At 37.7% G+C, this 22,421-nt stretch overlaps 2 pseudogenes; one reads left to right on the plus strand and one right to left on the minus strand.

The window, feature by feature from the left end:
- Window positions 1–2,016: 2,016 nt before the first annotated feature.
- On the minus strand, window positions 2,017–10,316 carry LOC145640531 (heat shock 70 kDa protein 18-like; annotated as a pseudogene).
- Window positions 10,317–11,807: 1,491 nt separating this feature from the next.
- Window positions 11,808–19,578, plus strand: LOC145640532 (uncharacterized; annotated as a pseudogene).
- The last annotated feature ends 2,843 nt before the right edge of the window (window positions 19,579–22,421 follow it).

Here is a 22,421-nt window from a genome sequence, read left to right on the forward strand (position 1 = left end):
AATACGCGTACAATAACATGAGAGTTATAACACCACATGTATATTTTAACTTTATATGAGTATAGGAAGTAAAACTATAAAAGTCATACTTTGTTTTTTTTAGTCATAAAGTTTTTTTTTTTTATTTTTATTTTTTAAAAGAGAACCTATTTCATTGTACAATAAATTAGAGAAGAAATCTCATCCAAAACTTAAAATAAAATGAATTTTCATCTTGCAATGTATGAATTTCCATATTGAATTGCAATATATGAATTACTCATTAATTTCGCGTTAAAAGTGGGTTTAACTTGATAAGTAAGCATACTGCTTAATTGCTTATAACCTTGTGCTGAAATGATCAATTGCGTATTTGACAACTAGTATCATGGCCTCATGGGTGCTTAATGACTTTCTTACCCTGTTTTTCAACTGTTAGGAAATAAGGATGTAACTGTGTTTGATTAATGCGGAAGTGCGGAACAAATCAATGAAAAATAAAAACGAGAAAAGCAATAAAGAAGATAAACAAAGAACACAAGAATTTACGTGGTTCAGTCAAATTAGACCTACATCCACGGGTGGGTGATTCGAGAGCTTCTTCACTATAATGGAGAAAGAACGAGAGAATAATAAAAGGAGTCCTAAATCTAATGGCTCAAAAGGTATGATCTAATTGATTAACTAAAGAGTCCTTTTAGAACACAAGGAAACCTAATAAAAACCCTAAATTGTTGCCCAAATATACTCAAATAGCCGTCATAGAAAAGATATAATTTTAGGAAATATTCCATAAATTATCCTAGAAAAACCGAACTATTGAGCTATAGCTCGACAGCTAGCTCATGCCTGCCGCAAGTCCTCAATCCTCATAGGGTCGAGCTATAGCTCACTCGAACCAAGCTATCACCTCAAAATCACTTGTAGTTTGAGAGATATCTGCATTTAAATTCAGCCCTACTAGATTTCGAGTCACAATTTAAGATCAACTTTCAAATACTAAACACACTCGAAATAAAAATTGTAGAAAAAGTAAGATGGTTGATCCAAGCAAAATTGACACACTAAATTTAACTTTTTATCATTGTTACAAGTCTTTTAATCTTATACTAGGGCAGCTAACGCGCGCATAATAGCTAGCCATATCCAAAATCTCTTTCGATTTAACCTTACATTACAAATTTAGTTCTTGACAACTTTTTAATGAGAAAAATACATAAAAATATATATTAGGGGGTATAAATTCCATGCATTATTCTTAATATTTTTTTTTTTTTAACAAGTAATCATTATTAATGACAGTGAATAAATAGTTTAGATGGTATAATTGTCCAAACACTATTCATTACAAAAACTTATACATATTAATTATTACTGAGGGTATATATGTGAATAATACATATTAATTGTTAATGAGGGTATATATGTAAATACATATTTTGAAGGATATAATTGGCATAACACTATTTATAAGAGTAATTTTGTACTTAAGGTAGGGATAGGGATACATTAATGCATCAATATAGCACAAAACACTGTAGAAGCACAAAAAGTATGCGCCAGTTAGTGGAAACATTTTTGTCAAAAATTGAGTAAAGCAAAGTGTTAATAACTTTCAAAACCTATCTAAGACGAAATATAAAAAATGTTAGGAAAGGGAGGTAGTACTAGGCTACAAGGCCTACAACAATACAAGTCTTAAAACTGGTATTGTAAACCATATCGATTTGTCTGAGAACTATAACAAGGCTCTAATTGGCCAAGAAGACGATTAGACGAACAAGTAACATGTAAAATACGGAAGCTATTCACAAGTATAGCAAATTAAATTAAGTTCTGTAGTATAAACAAAACAGATCAAATGATCAATATCCTTTCTCACCATACCATCAAAACCCAATTCCTGACTAAAATAAATTCAAAACCCCAAAGCATCCTTCAGAATTCAAGCACAATAAAACTAACTAACATCCTTCTGTAGCCATGTCGTACAGATTATTGGGGGTCGACGACAGTATCTCTGGTAGCAGACCTTCGTCAAGGCATTTCTGCAATGATAGGGTCAAGAATACTCTTCAACTCGTTTAACTTTTCCTCATACTCAGAAACTTGAGTGAGATTGAAATTCCAATCGAGCCACTGAGTAGTCTTTTCAATTGCATCATTCATCTTGTTAGCCTCCTCCTCCCGAAACTTCTTCCAGCAAACTCCTACCATGTCCCACATACTTTCAGCATAGTTCTGCAATGCAAGCTTGGCTTTTATAGCTTTTTTGTACTCCTCATCCTCTGCCTTGTACTTCTTAGCCTCCTCTACCATTCGATCAATCTCCTCTTTGGATAACCTACCACTGTGATTTGTAATAGTGATTTGCTTCTTGTTGCCAGTCCCTATATGCTGCGATGACACCGTTAAGATGCCATCATTATCGATTTCAAAGCAGACATCAAATTTTTCATGGCCTTTCAGTGCTGGAGGGATATTGTGCAGAGTAAATCTACCTAAGAAGTTGTTGTCTACGGCAATGGGTCTTTCACCCTCATATACACGAAATTCAGCGCTTGTCTGATTATCAAATACAGTGTAGGCATTACCCGACTTTTTCACTGGGATGGTAGTATTTCTTGGGACAAAAAATTTCATCTCACCACTATGAAGCTTAACTCCAAGGGACAAAGGAGTGACATCTACTAGTGTAAAGTCTTTATTGTTGTGTACACCGCTCAAGATTGCAGCTTGAATTGCAGCACCATATGCAACAGCCTCATCTGGGTTAATGCTTTGGCAGAGCTCCTTCCCATTAAAGAATTTTTTCAACGTAACAGTTGTTGTACCTTTGGAATCCTAGTTGACCCACCAACAAGAACAACAACATCAACATCATCTTTTTTCATCTTGGCATCTTCCAAACATTTCTCAACAGGAACCATACAATTTGTAAACAAATCCATGTTCAACTTTTCGAACTTGGCACGGGAGATAGTTGAATTGAAATCAATACCCTCATAGAGACAGTCTACATCAATACTAGTCTCGGTAGCTGATGAGAGCATCCTTTTCGCCCTCTCACAAGCGGATCTTAACCTCCCAATAGCCTTGCGACTTTCACTGATGTCCTTGTTATGTTTTCTCTTAAATTCAGCCACAAAGTAATCAACCATTCTACTGTCAAAATCCCCACCACCTAAATGGGTGTCTCCACTAACTGCTTTCACTTCATAAGTCTGTTTACCAATTCTAACCAAAAATACATCAAATGTTCCACCGCCAAGATCAAATACTAACACATTCTTACCCACCTCTTTCTTATTTGTGGTAAGTTTGTCAAGGCCATGTATTCTAAGAGTGTTGACTAAAGTCTTTGATTGCAAGTAACCAATTAATCGTCAAATTCGTCAATAGTTGCAATGAAAACAATTTATAGTCATATTAACCATCCAATTAAAGAAGATAGGATTTTTTTTTATACTTTTTTTTTAAACAAGGATTTTATAAGGATAAAAAAGTTATTTATAAGTTTTAGTATAGGATAAACTAGATATAAGCCCGTGCGATGCACGGTTCTAGTAAATATTTTTATTAATTTAAGATTTTTTTTTTATATGAACATCATTCATTAGATATTTGGATAAAATTCCTAATATCATAAAATAATTTTACGTGGCGCTTGAATTTAAAATTCCAAACCTTATTCTTTAATTTTGCTTAGGTGACAATTTAATTTTTAATAAAAAATAAATGACAAATCATTTTATTTATTCGTTAAAATAACTCCTTTGCAAATGCGTTTTTTTTTATATAATCGTTCTCTTTCAAAATGTTTTCTCATCTAGAATATTTTAACTATTAAAAAAATTAGGGAAATCTTCTAATTAAATTTCTCTCTATATATAAGGAAAAACATAGTGATATGAGATTTAGTTTTATTCGTTTCGATGAGTACATTATTAATATCTAATCATCAATCAATCAATAACTATATACTAAAAGACACACCAGCAATGACACTTGTCATCTCCTGGTGTATCCTTAGATTTTTTTTATTATTTTTAAAAAAAAAAAAAACTATTTAAGAAAAAAATCTTTTTAAATATATAAAGTATTATATTAATTTTCTACAAAGTGTAAGAAAAGATTTTGATGAATCTTTCCAAAATAAAACAGATTGAGAATCATAAACTTAAACAAAAAAAAATTAAGTATAAATTCTTAAGTCTTAACATACTTTGTTATGGACTATTTTTGGTAGGAAAGACATATTAGGTACTTTGTACGTTTATTAGAACAAGATTATATATTTTGTTGATTTTGTTTTAAATTATGTAATAGAACGAAGTTACAAGCTGAAATAACGAAATGCGAATATCAAATCATCAAATGATGCTTTATTTATTTATTTATTTTTATTTCCTTGAATGATTTATGATTAGAATTTAATCTATTAGTACTGTATAGATACTTCAATAATACATGCCAAGAACAACACATATTGATTATTCTTAGTGTAATCTTTCCTGTCTTTTTTTTTTTTTTTTTTGGGTAGATTTTCAATATTCAATTGATATGAATATAACATATGGAAGTTAAAAAATATAATACAGTGTTAATTTTAAAAATAGTTATTGAAAATTACCGTGCATGACACGGGACCTAACCTAGTTTTTATAATATTTGATAAGGAGAGATTAAAGATATTTATGATCAACGATTTACATCCATATATGTAAAAAAGATAATTATTAATTTTTTAAACAATTTAAATTTTAATTGTTCATTATTCGTTATTTTTACCTAGCAAAATTCTTAAATCTTATTCGTCACTTTTTCTATCTATACTTTGCTTATTTATTTTTGTTTAATTTTGAAATTGGATGAATTTGGTAATTGTTGTTTATATATTGATGGAATTAGAATTTTTATTTGGATGATATGATTGGATATTAGAGAAGTTGTTTATGAAGATGAATTTGCATTTGAAGCTGAAAGGTTAAAACTTGATCATTCATTTGAACTCGAGTTTTTATAAGAGGTAAGCCCGTGCGATGCACGATTTTTAAATATTTTATTTTGTATATTTTTTTGTAATTTCTTAATATTTTTCTGTTTTTATTTTCTATTCTATTATTTTAACATTAATTTAAGGTAAAATATTTTGTTAAGTTTTAAATTATTCTTATTCAAATTTAACTTATATAGAAATTGAATTTATAAATTGAAATAAATATTATCTCATTCATCGGATAGTTAGATAAAATCATTAAATCAAAATATATTTTTTAATTTCTAATTATTTGTTAAAATAATATAAATCCTAATGTAAAAGATAATATAAAAGATAATTTTTATTTTTTTTAATAATTTAAATCTTAAATTACTATTTTTTGTTTTCAATTCTCAAATTTCATTTGTTAATTTTTTCTTAAATGACAACTGAAAATTAAAATTCTAAATTAATATATAAATATAATTTTGTATGAAAGTATCATATCATCAGATATTTACCTAAAATCATTAACATCAAATGATAATTTATATTTTTTAAATATCAAATTATAATGTTTAGTTGTTTCAAAAAAAAAAAAAAAAATTTAGTTTTTTAAATAATATAAATCCTAATATCTAAAGATAATTTTTAGTTTTGTAAAAAATAAAAATGATAAAATTTAGTGTTCTTAAATAATTAAAATCTTAATAAATTACTATTCGTCGTTTTTACCTATGTGGCAAAAATTTAAAATTTCATTCGTCACTTTTGTTTAGGTGGCGAGTGATTTTTTTTAATTCTAAAATAATATAGAAATCTAATTTTTAATTGGTCGAAAATATACCTTTTCTTATGTGGCGCTCTCAATGCTCTCCGAAAATGCCTACTTTATTTATATATATATATATATATATATATATTAGATTTATAAGGATAAAAAAAATTGCATTTACAAAAGATAACTAAACGACACTTACAAATAATTCATTAGATTTAGTTACATTGCAGACATCTATGATCTATCGCCTTAATAAAATATTCCATCCGAAGCAATACAATATGTGAGTTAGTACTATTAAATTGGTTATATGAGTGAATATACTCATATGATCTTCTAAATACTTCCAAAGATTATGAAACCATAAATTTTTAATCTTCAGCAACGAACCCTAAATTTTAGTTTGATAACAACATACAATTGACCAATGTTATGGTAGTAATAAGACTTATAACAATGTATTCTTTCAATTGTATTTTCTACTCACTTTTCATTTTAGGTAGGTTTTTTTTTTTTTTTTTTTTTTTTTTTTTTTTTTTTTTTTTTTTTTTTTTTTAATTTTCAACTCACTTTGTTTATTGTTTAACTCACTTTGCTTTATTTTTTAATTGCATACATAATCCCCGTCAAAAAAAAAATGAAATTATTTTTACTGAAATGAACTTATTTTTACTGAACTGAACTTAATTTTACTGAACTGAAATTACTTTTACTGAACTTAAATTATTATTACTGAACTTAAATTATTTTTATTGATTTTCTTTTATAATTCTTCTTTAAGAAAACTGAATTTTACTGAACTGAACTTATTTTTACTGAACTGAAATTAATTTTACTGAACTGAAATTATTTTTACTTAATATTATTTTTTTAAAGGTGAAAAGAACAGGGCTTTACTCTTTCAATTCAACCCCATAATTACACATTTTCATGCTCTCTCTTTTACTTTTTTCACCATTTCTGACACAAACCCACCTTTTTATACTCTCGCTTACTAAATTTTACACCCACTCACATCATAAAAAAAAAATTTCTTAATTTGTGTAATTATAGCAAGTGAGTAAATATCTAGCATTATTTATTAAGTTATCAGCATAGTTCTCCCTAGATATCCAAAGCAGATAACTTTAGAATACATGGAAGACAACAATCTTAACAATCTTTGTATTTATCAGCCTCATTATAATTGAAAGTATCAAGTAAAATAGCTTCCTCCTATATGAGCTTCTGATGTCTCTTTGCAAATTTGTTTCTCCGCCTTTTCACTGTCAAGGTCCAAAATACAAGTAGCATAGTTCAACAAAGCTTGCTAAATGGAGTCGGATTTCTAGATAAAAGGATCTAAAAGAGGCTTATAACAGTACTAAAATCAGAAGGATTAAAAAGTAGTCAGGTTCCCATTATCAAAACCCCTTACAAATAAAGCATCAACATAGACTATTGACAAAGTAATTCAAACTATTTGTCTATTAACACCACAAACTAATTTTAGACCAAAGATAGTATATTCACAACTCACACCAAAGCTCTGTCAATCGAGCTCCACAACTTCAATCTTGGTTCGAGAATAGCTAGCTTCACTAACATCTTTCAGCTGTTGACGCAGCTTTGCAATGATATGAGCACAACTGCCCTCAAGTTCTTTAATTTTTTCCTCAAACATAGAAGCTTCGGCATGTATGGTATTCCATTTTATCCATTGTGCAGTCTGATCAATGGCATCCCCAAGCTTCCTCTTGTCTTTTGCACCGATCTTCTCTCCACTACCTCTTAAGGCATCCTCCATCTCATGTATATAATTCTCCAAAGTGTTCTTGGCATTCGCGGCCTTCTTTTGCTCCTTATCCTTAGCAATGTACGTCTTGGCCTCATTCGACATCCTATCAATTTCCACCTTTGATAACCTCCCTTTGTGATTTGTTATAGTAATTTGGTTCTTCTTACCAGACTTTTCTTCTGATGATGTCACAGTCAAGATACCATTGGCATCAATGCTGAAACAATCAATTACCCTGATTTTTCCTTTTGGTGCCGGAGGAATGCCAGTAAGAAGAAAGTCACCTAAGAAGTTGTTCTGCTCAGCAATAGGACTCTCGCCTTCATACACACTAGTCCTCATCCTAGTTTGGTGGTTAGAGACAGTGACCGAGTTCTTCTTTACCTTGGTAGGGATCGGTGTGTTCCTTGGAATCACAACTCTGAAAGCGCCACTACTTAGCCCAACACCGAGAGATAAAGGAGTGACATCAACAAGCGAAAATTGCTCATCTTGTCGTACATCACTCAAGATTGCAGCATAAATGGCTGCTCCATAAGCAACAGCCTCATCCGGGTTCAGGCTTTTGGATATCTCCTTTCCATTAAAATAGTCCTGCAACATTTGCTGAATTTTCGGGATCCTTGTCGAACCACCCACAAAAACAACATCATCAACATCACTCTTTCCCATTTTGGCATCCTTCAAACACTTCTCAACAACATCCATACAATCCCTGAACAAATCCATATTCATCTTCTCAAATCGAGCACGACTAATGGTAAATGAAAAATCTATTCCATCAAACAGACAATCAATCTCGATATTAGTCTCAGTAGTCCACGAAAGTTGTCTCTTAGCCTTTTCACAAGCAGCTCTCAACCTCCCAAGAGCTCTAGGATTGGCACTAATGTCTTTATTGTGCTCTCTTTTAAATTCCGCAACAAAATGACTCACCATTCTACTGTCAAAATCAACTCCACCAAGGTGGGTGTTACCACCTACAGCATTCACTTCCACAACGTTTCTTTTAATAGTGACAAAAGAAACGTCGAAAGTCCCTCCTCCAAGATCAAACACCAACACATTCTTAGGGGTGACTTCGTTGCTCTTAAACTTGTCAAAATTATAGGCAATCGCGGCTGCTGTTGGCTCATTAATTATTCGTATGATATTCAGTCCAGCAATGAGTCCTGCATCTTTAGTTGCCTGACGTTGAGCATCACTGAAATAGGCCGGAACAGTAACAACAGCATTTTTTACTTCTGAGTCAAGATAGGCCTCTGCAGTTTCTTTCATCTTCGCGAGCACCATTGAGGATATCTCTTCAGGAGCAAGTTTCTTCTCTTCACCCTTGTGGGTGACCATGATCATGGGCTTCTTTCCATCGTTACCATCAGGACAAGCAACTACTTTAAAAGGCCAGAGCTTCATGTCCTTTTGAAGCTTGTCGTCGTTGAATCTTCTACCTATGAGCCTTTTGGCGTCTGTTCATACTCATTAACAAGAAGTTAGAAACCTATGACACATTGACACTGTAGTCGTACAAAATCAGTCATTTTCAACCTCAAGTTAAGATTTAAGAGAGACATACATCAATTCATTTGCCCACTAGGAAAACAAGTTATTTGCACCTAATAACTTAGTGCATTATTAGTGCTTATAATAACATGTTCATCTCATAAATTTAATTTAATGTAACTACATATTGTATAGTTTAGGCTTAATGTTAAACATATTTTGAGATCACCACTATAATTCAAAGTCAAAACCCTTATCTATATATATAGGTTCAAGATGTATTTCACATTTTGTGGAATCTAATTAATCATCAAATCAAATTCATTAATAGTCTTATGAACATTTATACAGAAAATCTAAATTAACAAACCAAATCATGAACATAAAAACTGTAGTTCTTTGGTCAACGGTGAAATTCAATTGAAATCTTAACACAGAACAAATACTACAACATTAATTTTCAACTTTTCAAGCAACTATTTAATCACATGCTTAGAATAGGAAGCAAATCATCAACCAAAAAAAAGAAAAAAAAGTTAATAACAAACCATAAATAGTGTTTGAAGGGTTCTTTCCCGCTTGGTTCCTTGCCGCCTCGCCGACAAGGCGATTGTTAGGGGTGAAGGCCACCCAAGACGGTGTCGTACGGCTTCCCAAGTCATTAGTAATGATCTCTACACGGTTTTGTTGTGCCTGCCACACTCCTACACATGAGTATGTTGTCCCTAAATCAATGCCTATCACCGGCCATTTTGCCATTTTCCAAACAAAAAGCTTTGTAATATAGCAAAGTTCTTTATCAAAAAATAATTTCTCAATACAATTAACCCCAATACTTCAATTAGGGTTTAATAAGTGAGAAAAGTACTGAGAAGTTAAGATTTAAAAGGGGGGAAGGGGAAAATAAAAGTGGGAAAACAGGGGAAAAAAAAAGAAAAAAAAACTTGGTCATGTGACTTTTTTAGGCGAAAATAAAATCAACAAACAAAATGGTAAAAGGACTCTAGTCAATTAGTCATAAGACTCATAACCCAACCTTTTTTTTAAAAATAAAATGACATTTCAAGTAAAAAAGGTCTACATAAAAGGACTTTTCTCACAAATTTTTCTACTTTTTTATTTACAATTTCAATGCATAATAATTTCCATTAAGCAGAGTTGTAGAAATTATATTGTAAATTGTTGTTTTCTAAAAAAATTTATCATCGAGGATCAAATAACTATACTAGTAAAATAATAAAACATAGAAAATGCAAAGTATATAAGTAGGAATAATGAAAATTTTAAGTTATTTTATCTAAAAGGGTATTTTTCATGGCTGCACTATGTGCCCGGCATCTCGGTTAGAGGTTACTCGAATGAGCCTCAAGTAACCCCTGACCGAGTAACCCCTCAAGCAAACCCATGAGGCCTTGACTAAGTAATCCTCAAATAATCTCTGAACGAACCCCTCAATAAACCTCTAACCAAGTAACTCGAAAGAGTTACTACCCTAATCGAGTAAACTACTGTCTTTACTAAGGGCCTGTTCATATTTACTTATTTTCAGTTCAGTTCAGCTCCAATCAGTTCAGTTTAGTTCAGTTCAGCTCAAATCAGTTCAGTTTAGTTCAGTTCAGCTCTTAATTTCCTTCTCTCATGAAATATTAATTTCAGCTTAGTTCAGTTCAGTTCAGCTCCAATCAGTTCAGTTCAGTTCAATTCAGTTCAGTTCAGCTCCAATCAATTCAGTTCAGTTCAGTTCAGCTCAGTTCAGTAAATATGAACAGGCCCTAACTTACCCCAAAGTCTACCAAAATAACCGGAAAAAATAAAGGAAAAAGAAAAAAAAGAAAAAGATAGGAAAGAGGAGAATAGAGTTCTTTCAAAAAATTAATTTTTTTTTTAATAAAAAAAAAAGAAAGAAATGTAAGAGGAGAATAGAGATTAGAGAAAGAGGGGAGACCATCCTTTATAAACTGCAGCTCAATTTTCTCTCTCTTCTACAAATATTAAAATGATAACCAGGGGTGAACATGGTCTGGTTTGGTGTGGTTTGAGTCTAAACCAAACCAAACCGTAAAATACGGTTTGGTCAATTTTTCAAACCAAACCAAACCAAACCGTAATAATGCGGTTTGGTGCGGTTTGGTTTGCGGTTTATGATGAGATGGCATTTTTTCCTAAAAATTGTCAAATATTAATAAATTTATAATAAAGTTCAAATAATTCGCCAAAGGGATTAAATTCTACTACAAATTTTTAATAAAAATAACAACCAACTAATCAAGTGCTAAGTGCTAACACAATAACACATAATAAAAATAATACATAACAAATTAACAGTGGAAAAAAACATAATACATTTGTCCAAAAAAATAATTCATACTATATTATAGTTATATGACCTATTAAATTTTAAGTATTGATATTTGAGATTGAGTATAGAGTATAGTAGTATACTGACCGTATAGTCTTCTAATGATTTTTCATGTTTTTTTTATTTTTTATTTTATTTTTTTATAATATATAATAACTATTTAAATTTATTTAAAAATTATTTAAATATTAAAATGCGGTTTACTGGTTTACGGTTTGGTTTGGTTTATAATTTTTGAAAAACCAAACCAAACCGCAAACCGTATTTCCCAAAAAAATCGAAACCAAGCCGTATTTTTCCAAACTGCAAACCAAACCAAACCGCAAAAATGCGGTTTGGTCTGGTTTGGTTACGGTTCAGACCAAACTGTGTACAGCCTTAATGATAACAATATCATCAAACTTTTTTTGGTAGTTCTAATTTACCAAAAATGGAAGCTACAGCTAAAACTCCGTCGCCGGCGATAGGAATCGATCTCGGGACGACTTATTCATGAGTTGCAGTTTGTCAAAATGGAAGGGTCGAAATAATTCCCAACGATCATGGTAATAGAACAACGCCGTCTTGTGTTGCCTTTACACCGACTGGACGCCTTATTGGAGAAGCTGCCAAGTATCAAGCTCATATTAATCCTTCCAATACTATTTTTGGTAACTTTATTGCTCTTTTATTTAAACATCATATTCAGTAGATTTTGCTATTAATTGTTTTCAATTGTTATCTTGAATATTGAGTAACATTGTTTATAAATAGGTGTTTTTGATGTTGTTGAGTTTTGGGTTTATTACTTTAATTATTTAATCTTCTATCTTGATTATTGAATAACAGTTTTTGATAATTTTGTCGAGTTCTGGGTTTGATTTTTTTTTTTTAATTTACCAAATTATGGGATTTCTTGATAATTAATTCTTAGAGAGCTAAAATATTTGGTTTGATTATTTAGGATACTAGACATCAAACTTGTAAGAAAAAATCAAAGTAAAATGAAGAATTTAATTGAAATATTCTTTTTTGGAAGATTATGAAAAATTTAATTGTCCTTACTGAAAAAATGGAAGAAGCAATTTTCTTGATAGAGGGAAGTAACGATTGTCAATTTAGGTGGAAGTGCATTATATAATTTGTAAAGAATATATGAAATCACTGGATAAAATGTGTGTGCAAATTACAGAAATTAACATAAATGGATATAAATTACACAACTATGAGAAGCAAATAATTCATGTATTAAATTTTTGGTAGACTTCGAAAAATATTTCTAGTGAGGCAAGTTTTTTTGGGTGTCATGACTCATGATGTTGATCTTGATGTTCTAACAATCGAATTATGTCGTACTAGCTAGTATTCATTCACTGAATTAGTTTGGCTATATGCTCTTCTGTTGTTGCAAATTGTATGGCCGTTTGGACTAGCTATTGTAAAGGATATGATGACTCCATTTGAACAATAATGTTTCTGTTCCTGCTGGATTCTGCTTCCGTTAATGTCTGAGGGCTGGTAATGGTTTACCGTCCAATTGCTCACCTACACAGCAAATACAGATTAGCTAGCCCGGGGGGTTATCCGGGAATAACCACTCCGATGCTAAAGTCAGTACCTTTGTGAGAAGAAAGTGAAGAAAGTGAAAGAAGAGAGAGAAAGCGTTTTAGAGAGAGAGATTCTACCTTTGAAATGAGAAGTTGCTTGGGTATTTATAGGAACACAACCAAGCAGGTGCCACCTATACAGATAGGTGGCACACCGACCTTGTAAATAGCAGGTGCCTACGCGGCAGTAAGCAACTCTCCACGTATCAGTGGGACACGCCACGTTCCGAGAAGCAGCTCTCCACGTGGTAGAGACTAATGCCGGTAAGGACATGAATTATTCAATGATTAACGAGGGCTTTAAGCTGCACGACACTCTTTTACCGGCATATTATGATACTACCGGTATATCCCGTACAACTAGCCCCCCAAGTGAGGGCGTCAGTAAAACTGACGTGCTCACTTGTAATGGAACACGGTGGTGGTATGTACAATACATCATACAAGAATGCTTAGAAAACGAAAAGAAAATCTACGATTTGCCCCCCAAGTGAGCAAATTGACGATAGTAATTTGCTCAATAAAGCACATGAAAAAATCTACGATTTGCCCCCCAAGTGAGCAAATTGACGATAGTAATTTGCTCAATAAAACACATGAAAAAATCTACGATTTGCCCCCCAAGTGAGCAAATTGACGATAGTAATTTGCTCAATAAAACACATGAAAAAATCTACGATTTTCCCCCCAAGTGTGCAAATTGACGATAGTAATTTGCTCAATAAAACACATGAAAAAATCTACGATTTGCCCCCCAAGTGAGCAAATTGACGATAGTAAGTTGCTCAATAACCGAGCATAATGCCGACATGGTTTGGGTGAATTAAATATGAAACCGAAAATAGGAGGTAAAACGATTTTACACATTTAAAAATTTATCCCCCAGGATTTGGCGGGAAAATGTAATAAAGTAATGGGGCACGTGTCAGTCATCGAAGTAGGTTAGTTTTGAAAAGGCGTTTTATTACAGCCGTTGGATTGCATGCAGTAAATGTCACATCAACCGCTTCATTTGGACAGTATAAATATCGAGTTTCGTACTTTTGACCCTTCATTTCCTTTGCGAAAAAATTTCGAAAAATTTCTACTTCACTTCGCTCGTATTGCGCTTATATTTCTGCGATTCAAGGCTCAATTTGTCAAGGGTTTGTTCAGTTGTGTTGTGACCGGTGTTTGTAAACGGAGGACACTTAATTCCCGAGTTACGCTTCAAGAGTTGAGTTCAAAAAGAGGTAAAAAACCCTAACTTTCTTTTCGATTTCTCACTGGTTTGTGGTTAAGTAGATTTTGCGTTTATTTCATTATTTGTGAATGTCTGGTTCTGGAATGCATGCAAATACGGGTAAAGCCATTGAGGCTGGACTCTGTACACCCTTAACTTCTGTAGAAGAAAGAGAAGCTTATTACCGTCATAAGTTTCTGGCTGACGCCGAGAAGGCTTTGCGTCCTACCAACCCCGATATTTCAGAGGACATAGAGATTGCCGATGTTGAGCCTATTAGCGTTCAATATCATTTAAGGTCAAATTTGGATTTATTTAATCAATACGGCACTAATATTGACAGGATGCCGAGAACGAAACATACAAGTTACCAACGTGAGGTTGGTGAAAGAAGTAGACCCTCTGTTGATGAAGAAATGGTTAACCCTGGGCTTGAAGCTTCGGATATCCGAGAAGAGGATATCCGGTCAGTCGAAGATAGCCTAGAACAGCAAGGAAGCGGGGGTGAAAGCATCGGTAACGAAGACGATGCAGGTGGGTCAGAAGAGGGTGGTCAGGGAGAAGGTGATGAGGAAGAAAACGACGAGACCGGCGAGGAAATTGCTACAGATTTCAACCTTGCTGCTCAGATTGCAGAAGAGGAACGTCTCGACGAGGAATACGACTCAGATCAAGATGATCCGAAGTATCTAGAACCTCAAGAAATTCCCAGCGGCTATGAAATAACTGAGGTAGTTGTGGATCCGGTATGGTTGCAGACAGCCACCGAAAAAGATTATTGCCAACATGGCAAACGCTTCTACCGTTTCCCAGATGGTTACGAACTAAGACTACCAAATAACGGTCAAACGGCTTTTCACAATTGAATCATCCACATACACCTCTACATTTCTTCCTTTCTGGTTCGCAAATACCTTGTCGACCAGCTTCTGGTACGTAGCCCCTGCATTTCTCAATCCAAACGGCATAGCCCTGTAGCAGAAAACTCCGCAGTCGGTAATGAATGCCGCCTTGGTTCGATCCGGCTCATATAAGCTGACCTGATGATATCCGGAGAAAGCGTCCATGAAGCTCAATAGCGCGTGACCGGAAGTTGAATCTACCAATCTATCTATCCTCGACAAGGGATAGCAATCTTTCGGGCAGGCTCTGTTCAAGTCCGTAAAGTCCACGCACATTCTCCATTTCCCTGACGGCTTCCTCACCATAACCACATTTGCTAACCATTCGGGGTATGTGCAAGGTTCGATAAACCCTGCCGCTAGAAACTTATTCACCTCTGACCGAATAGCCTCCATTTTCTCTGTTGAGAAATTCCTCTTCTTCTGTCGAACAGGTCTTGCCCTCCTGTCGACATTTAGCTTATGTACTATGACGTCGGGATGTATCCCTGGCATCTCGTCTGCCGAGAAAGCGAACACGTCAGCACTTTCTCGCAACAATTCTACCAAATGGCAGCGCGTGTCGACATCCATATCGGATCCGACACGCACTACCCTACCGGGAACTCTAGGCTGCAATTCGATCTCTACAGTTTCGCCTCCTGGGGAAGGACGTGGCGCAGTTACCGGCCGAGTATCAAAATTTTACATAGCCAAGTCATGTGTAGAGGGAATTCGTTCTCGCTTGGCTGGTGTCTGTTCACAAGTTGGCTGTCGGCCTGGCTGCTTCAGTGCTGATACATAACACTCTTTTGCCATAGTTTGACTACCCCGTACGCGTTCTGTCATTCCCGCGTTGGATACAAACACCATCGTCAAGTGGTACGTTGAGACCACAGCTTGCATGTCATGAATTAGAGGCCTGCCGACAATGGCGTTGTAAGCGGATGGCACATCAATCACCAAAAACTCCGCCATAACGTCTCTTACTGCCGAACCCTCTCCCATTCGAACTATACTACCTTCAGGTCGCACCGTTGATCCGTTGAAACCTATCACAGGATAAGACATTGGCGTCAAGTATTTTCAGCCAATCCTCATGGCATCAAAAGCCTTAGCAAACAGGATATTTGCGGAACTTCCGCCGTGAATGAGTGCCCGTTTGATATCTGCTCCGTTTACCGTCAATATCAGCACCAACGGATCATCATGAGGGTAAATTATTCCCTTAGCATCCTCCTCCGAAAAAGATATCGAAAGCATGGAAGAAGGCCGAGGTCGTTCCTCTACGCTCAAACTCTTCTTGGCCCCGCTTACAGAACCTCCATATACTGGCCCTCCCGTAATAACGTCGATTGTTATTTTGCGCCCTGTCGGATTACCTCCCTGTCTGGATGTTTCCGCATGATTCTGCTTGTAAGTATCATCTTGCATTGATGGATCTCCCTGCTTTCGGTACTCGGTTTGCCTAGGCTGTGAATTTTGCTGTCGGCTGGGACATGCCTGAGTACGATACTGGGATAATCGCCCCTTCCTTATGAGATCTTCAATGTTCTCTTTTAACTGAACACATTCTTCAGTGTAATGACCAACATCTCTATGAAACATGCAATATTTCTTCACGTCCGGGCCCTTCGTTATCATCGGTGCCGGTCGACTCCAATCTTCTCTATTCTGGTTTATTGAATATATTGCCGCTCTCGGGGTGTTTAACTGCGTATAACTACTATAACGACCCAATCCCCTTGTCGACCTTCCGGATCTCTGCTGGCCTTGCGGCAGCGCCCTGCTTACCCCACCCATCTGGGAATTCGAGCTATTATCACTTTGCCTTCTGGAGGGCTCTGCCGACGATATCTGACGACTCGTTTTCAGCAGCTCCTCATTTTTTATGTATTCATGAGCTTTGGCAAATGCTACCCCTAAGTTTGGGAAAGACTTCCGCGACATATATTTTTTGAAGTCGTTATCCCCTAGCCCATTCATCAATGCCATCACGGCAATTTCTTGCTGCAATTTTGGTATAGTGTTAGCCTCGTTGTTGAAGCGTCTAACGAAGTCTCTGAGTGACTCATCCTTTCGTTGCTGAATAGCCATGAGCTCGCCAGATGTCCTTTGTCTCGCACTATTACTTATGTACTGACCTGTGAACAACTCCACCAGGGTCTCAAAGCAGTCAATTGATCCCGGCTCTATATTGGAGAACCAATCCGAAGCGGCGCCGGTAAGAGTCGTAGGGAAAACTTTACACCACACAGCATCGGTGTCGGTATATAGCAACATGTGACTCTCAAACGCAGCCACATACCGCTTTGGGTCCCCCTTACCGTCATACGTACAGGACGACATCTTTATTTTCTCCATTTGTTGGTCAAGTATCTCTTGTGTGAACGGAGATATTCTGGGCCTGATGATCGCCCTGACTACCCGCCTTTCCAAGCCACTAGAAACCTCATGCCGATAAGAACCTGAATCCCCCACCTGGGCGCCTTGTGTGAGTTGGCGCTCAGCCGGTGTGGTCTCTTGGCCCCGGCTTCTTGACGGTTGTTGCTGTCCTGCCTGATTGAACTGACTTTCCAAGTTCACTATCAGCGGCTTTGTTGGTACCTCATCCCGCATTCCCCCTGTCGTTAACTCGGCTTCCTTTCTTTTCTTAGACATAGCCCGCATGACCTTGGCCGTTATCTCCAGCTCCTCCGGGGTAAACCCTTCCAAGGGATCTGGGGTCACTGCTCTGCTACGGTCAGGTGTTATGGGCCTGTTCATTGTGTTACCGTGAAGGAGATGAGTTTCATCTTCGACCATGATTTCTGGTAGTACGGTTTTATTCGTGTTAGCATTAAGGACATTGTTATCGTATTGTCGGTTATCAACTTCTGGCACCGGTACTGAAGTTTCCTTACTTCCTTCCATGACTGTGAGAGGTCCTGTTGGACGATAGAAGTTATTACTACCCCCTCCTTCTAGCGCCAATTGTTCCTGCTGGATTCTGCTTCCGTTAATGTATGAGGGCTGGTAATGGTTTACCGTCCAATTGCTCACCTACACAGCCAATACAGATTAGCTAACCCGGGGGGTTATCCGGGAATAACCACTCCGATGCTAAAGTCAGTACCTTTGTGAGAAGAAAGTGAAAGAAGAGAGAGAAAGCGTTTTAGAGAGAGAGAGAGAGATTCTACCTTTGAAATGAGAAGTTGCTTGGGTATTTATAGGAACACAACCAAGCAGGTGCCACCTATACAGATAGGTGGCACACCGACCTTGTAAATAGCAGGTGCCTACGCGGCAGTAAGCAACTCTCCACGTATCAGTGGGACACGCCACGTTCCGAGAAGCAGCTCTCCACGTGGTAGAGACTAATGCCGGTAAGGACATGAATTATTCAATGATTAACGAGGGCTTTAAGTTGCACGACACTCTTTTACCGGCATATTATGATACTACCGGTATATCCCGTACAGTTTCTGAACTTATTATTCAATAGAAAAGAAAATGAACTATTTTGTGAGTAATCTAATAATTTTCTTATGTGATTGATTTGGAGATTTTGAACATATAGATCCCTTAATGTGACATTGTATTACATAGTTCAATTTGCTGTATGCTGTCAGAGTTCATTGATGTTCATATATATCTGATTTTGGATCAGAGATTTAGAGTTTATTTCACTGATGTTAAACTACTGCATGTCTACATCAAATTGTAAGTTCATAAGTATTCATTGAATAGCAGTTTATATGTAGTATGGGTTACAGGGCTTTATTATCTTCATACTCGATAGAAATAAATTACTTTAATTTGGTTATGCAATCATCCTCTGTGTCTTCTTGAATAGCAGATGTAAAGAGGCTAACAGGCAGGAAATCGAATGACGAAGCTCTACTGAAAGACATGAAGCGCTGGCCATTTAAAGTCAATGCTGAAGAAATAAAACCCAAGATTGTGGTGACATACAAGGGTGAAGAGAAGTCATTTGTAGCAGAAGAGATTTCTGCTATGATCCTCTGCAGAATGAAAGAATTTGCAGAGGCCTATCTTGGCACTTCTGTGAAGGATGTTGTTGTTACTGTTCCAGCTTACTTCAATAATCTACAGCGTCAGGCAACTAAGGATGCTGGAACAATTGCTGGGCTGAATGTGATGCGCATTATCAATGAACCAACGGCTGCTGCCATTGCTTACGGCCTTCACAGGATGACAAATGATAGAAAGAATGTGTTGGTATTTGATCTTGGCGGAGGTACTTTTGACGTCTCATTGGTCATTATTGAGAATGCAAAATTTGAAGTCAAATCAGTAAGTGGAGACACCAACTTGGGAGGAAGAGACTTTGACAACAGAATAATTGAACGCTATGTGACTGAGATTCAGAGGAAGTATGGAAAGAACATTAGAGAGAACTATAGGGCAATTGAGAAGCTAAGAGCTGCTTGTGAAAGGGCAAAAAGAATCCTGTCTACAGCAAGGGACTGGCCGGGCAGTAAGGGACTGGCCGGGCAGCTTCATTTGTAGCTCCTCTGCAATGTCTGTAGGCGGACGCAAAGAGTTAAATGTAAGTAAAAAATTAAAAAAAAAATAAAAAAAAAGAGAGATTCAAAGTCATTGGAACTGACCATCAGAGAAGCTTGGAGGAGTTGGGAGGTTGAAAGTGAATGACGGGGGCGGCACAGGCTCATTATTCTCTTCCCCCGTCCGGCCAGGCTGATCGCCAGCCGACTGATTGGCATCAAGCCAATCAGATTCATTGACTCTTTGGACGGGCGGAGTCACTTCTGGCCCGGTCGGTTTTGCCTGGGTCGACTTACCCCTATCGTCCGATTTCTTGGACCTAACATGACCCGGCATGGCGGCCGAATCTATGGACTTGGAGGCCCCGCTATCGCTCAGCCGGGGTTGTTCTCCTTTGGATTGTTTTGATACAGTCCGCGACGTCGTCTTGGCCGCAGAAGTGGAAGTGGTCTTGGATGCAACCGTCTTCCGTTGCTTGGACGACTTGCCGTCCTGATCCGTCTTTGACGCAGGAGACGGCTGCTTCCGTTTGGATCTGGGGGTTGGAGTGGCCAGCTGTAGAGACAAAAGTTAGAAGAAGAAAACAAGATGATATAATAGGTCGAGCCTAGTTAGGAAGAAGATCTCTTCCGAAATGCATACACGGACATAAGAAAGAGAGCTAGTTTGTTTTACTTACTCCTTTTGATTGCTCGTACAGCCTCTGGCGAGTCTTGTACCGAGCCAAGTCAATCTCGGACATGTTGACCTCCCCTTTTTGCTCCTTGTCCAGCATCTTGTACGCCTCAGCTGAAAGAGGAAGAAAAAGAGTTAGAAAGTTTTTCAAGTTCAAATAATATGTGTAAGTGTAAGAATATGTGTCCGTGCGTCCACCTTGGGGCAGGTTCCTGTATAGGCCATAGGCGGACATGAAGGTGGGATCCCGCAGCAGCTGGATAAAGGGACCCAGTTACTTGGAACGCGCTCAGTCTTGTCGTTCCTTTTCACCCGCTTGACTTTGAAATATTCAAGCTGGTGCTCCTGGCTGGGGTGGACGGGTGGCTTATTGGGCTTGAGATCCCCGCGTCCAAGTTGAATTGGCTCAGCATTGAACCGATTCATTCGCAAGTTAAATTCGACGTCCTTAGTTTTGACGCGGTAGAATCAGTGCTTCCAGTCACGCCACTTGGAGACGCGGTCCATCACCACCATGTAATCTCTAGTGGTGCTTAAGATGAGCCAGCCGTCCGTGTCCGCGTCCAGCCTAGTCAGTGAGTGCATCTCACAGAAAACTGCAAAGTCTGGCTCAAAGCCCTTGCAGATGCACGTCACCAAGTACCCAAAGATGTTCAACCAGCTGTTTGGCATCAGCTGGAAGAGAGCAACATCATACTCGTCCAAGATTGTGCGGACGAAAGGATGGAGGGGGAAGCGTAGTCCAACGTCTAAGGCCGCCCTGTAGACGCTGAAGGATCTTTGGCGCGGCCTCTCTTCTTCCCAGGCGGCCAAGGCGCGGGACTTTCTTGGGGGCTGGATCTCGAATCCTTCCCCGAGGTGAAGGAATGCCTTGTAATCCTCAAATTTGTAGTTCAGGTAGCCCAAGGTTGTGCTACCCACCGTGCAGGCGTACGGATCCTTGAAGTTGTCAACATTGGCAACATCCTCCTCGTCCGCCTCTTCACCCTCTGCGGCCGCCGCTCCACCCTCGGCCGCATTTTCAGCTTCGCCCTCCTCTTGTCGAGGAGCGCTCCCAAACTCGGAGGACAGCACTCTATCAAGGTGAGCTGCCTCCGCCGAGCTGCGGCTCCTAGAACTATGGCCGCCCCGGGGGGAGATTGCGTCTTCAAGAGGCCGCTTGCCCTTATCTTTGGCACCGGCCGCCTGACTCCCGGTAGGAGGGGCTCTGCGAGGGGGCAGGTCGGACGGTTCGTTGAGAGAGATCCCCGTTCTTGGTCTGTCCGACCCGCCATATCGGAGAAAGAGTTCAGAAGGAGTGGGGGCGGACGCATCAGCGTCCGCTCGAGAAGAGGAGAGAGGCCCCTCACAGAGTAGCAACTCGGCCCCATCCATGACCGAGCTAGCATATTGGGGGAACCTCAACCCCGGAGTTTGCCCGGACGTTCCCCCCATTATAAGAGCGCCCTGAGTTCTCTAACGCTCCTCAAATGAGGAAGTCACCTCCACGGCCGAGCAGTGAGTGCCCGTGGAAGCGGTCGTAGGAGTGGTAGAAGGGGTCTCAGCATTAACCCTGTTTGGGTCATAAGGCGGCCGAGGGTTTACCAGACTTCCGTCTGGATTTCTGGCCGCGTGACGGTCGTGCGTTTGCATCGTCCGTGCCATGTTCGACTGCAGGGACAGAGAAGAATGGGTGGATGTGAGTTGGTACACACTAGAAATGGACCCACTCCATGAAGGAGACAACTCATCTCCGTCCACTCTAGACTCCTCAGTCCCAGGCGAACGGCCGGCCTCATGAGGAGAAACGGACGAAGCCGAGTGTTGAGCCAGCTTTTAAATAAACAAAGAAATAAAAAGACAAGGAAAGGAAAAACAGGCGGCCTACCTCTGTACGTGTTGAAAACTTGGAGAAACTTGAAGATTGATCGGAAAACTCAACCAATGTCACCGGAAAACTCAAATGCGCGGTGGAGCTCTTGAAGATTCAAAGGAAAAACACTTTCTCTCTCTAGAAGCTCTGACTTCTCTCTAGAAAATGTAAAGTTCCAAAGTGCCAAAATGAAGTCAAACCCCTTGTATATATAGGAAAAATCTATGGGGGTAAGATAGTAAATTCAACTTTCCCGCCCAACTTAGCTAAACGGTTACAATTTGAAAAAAGTGACCTAGAATTTGGAAGGACAAGGAGT

The sequence above is a fragment of the Chenopodium album genome, chromosome 7 (genome assembly GCF_948465745.1).
Source record: "Chenopodium album chromosome 7, dcCheAlbu1.1, whole genome shotgun sequence".
NCBI classification, from domain to species: Eukaryota; Viridiplantae; Streptophyta; class Magnoliopsida; order Caryophyllales; family Amaranthaceae; genus Chenopodium; species Chenopodium album.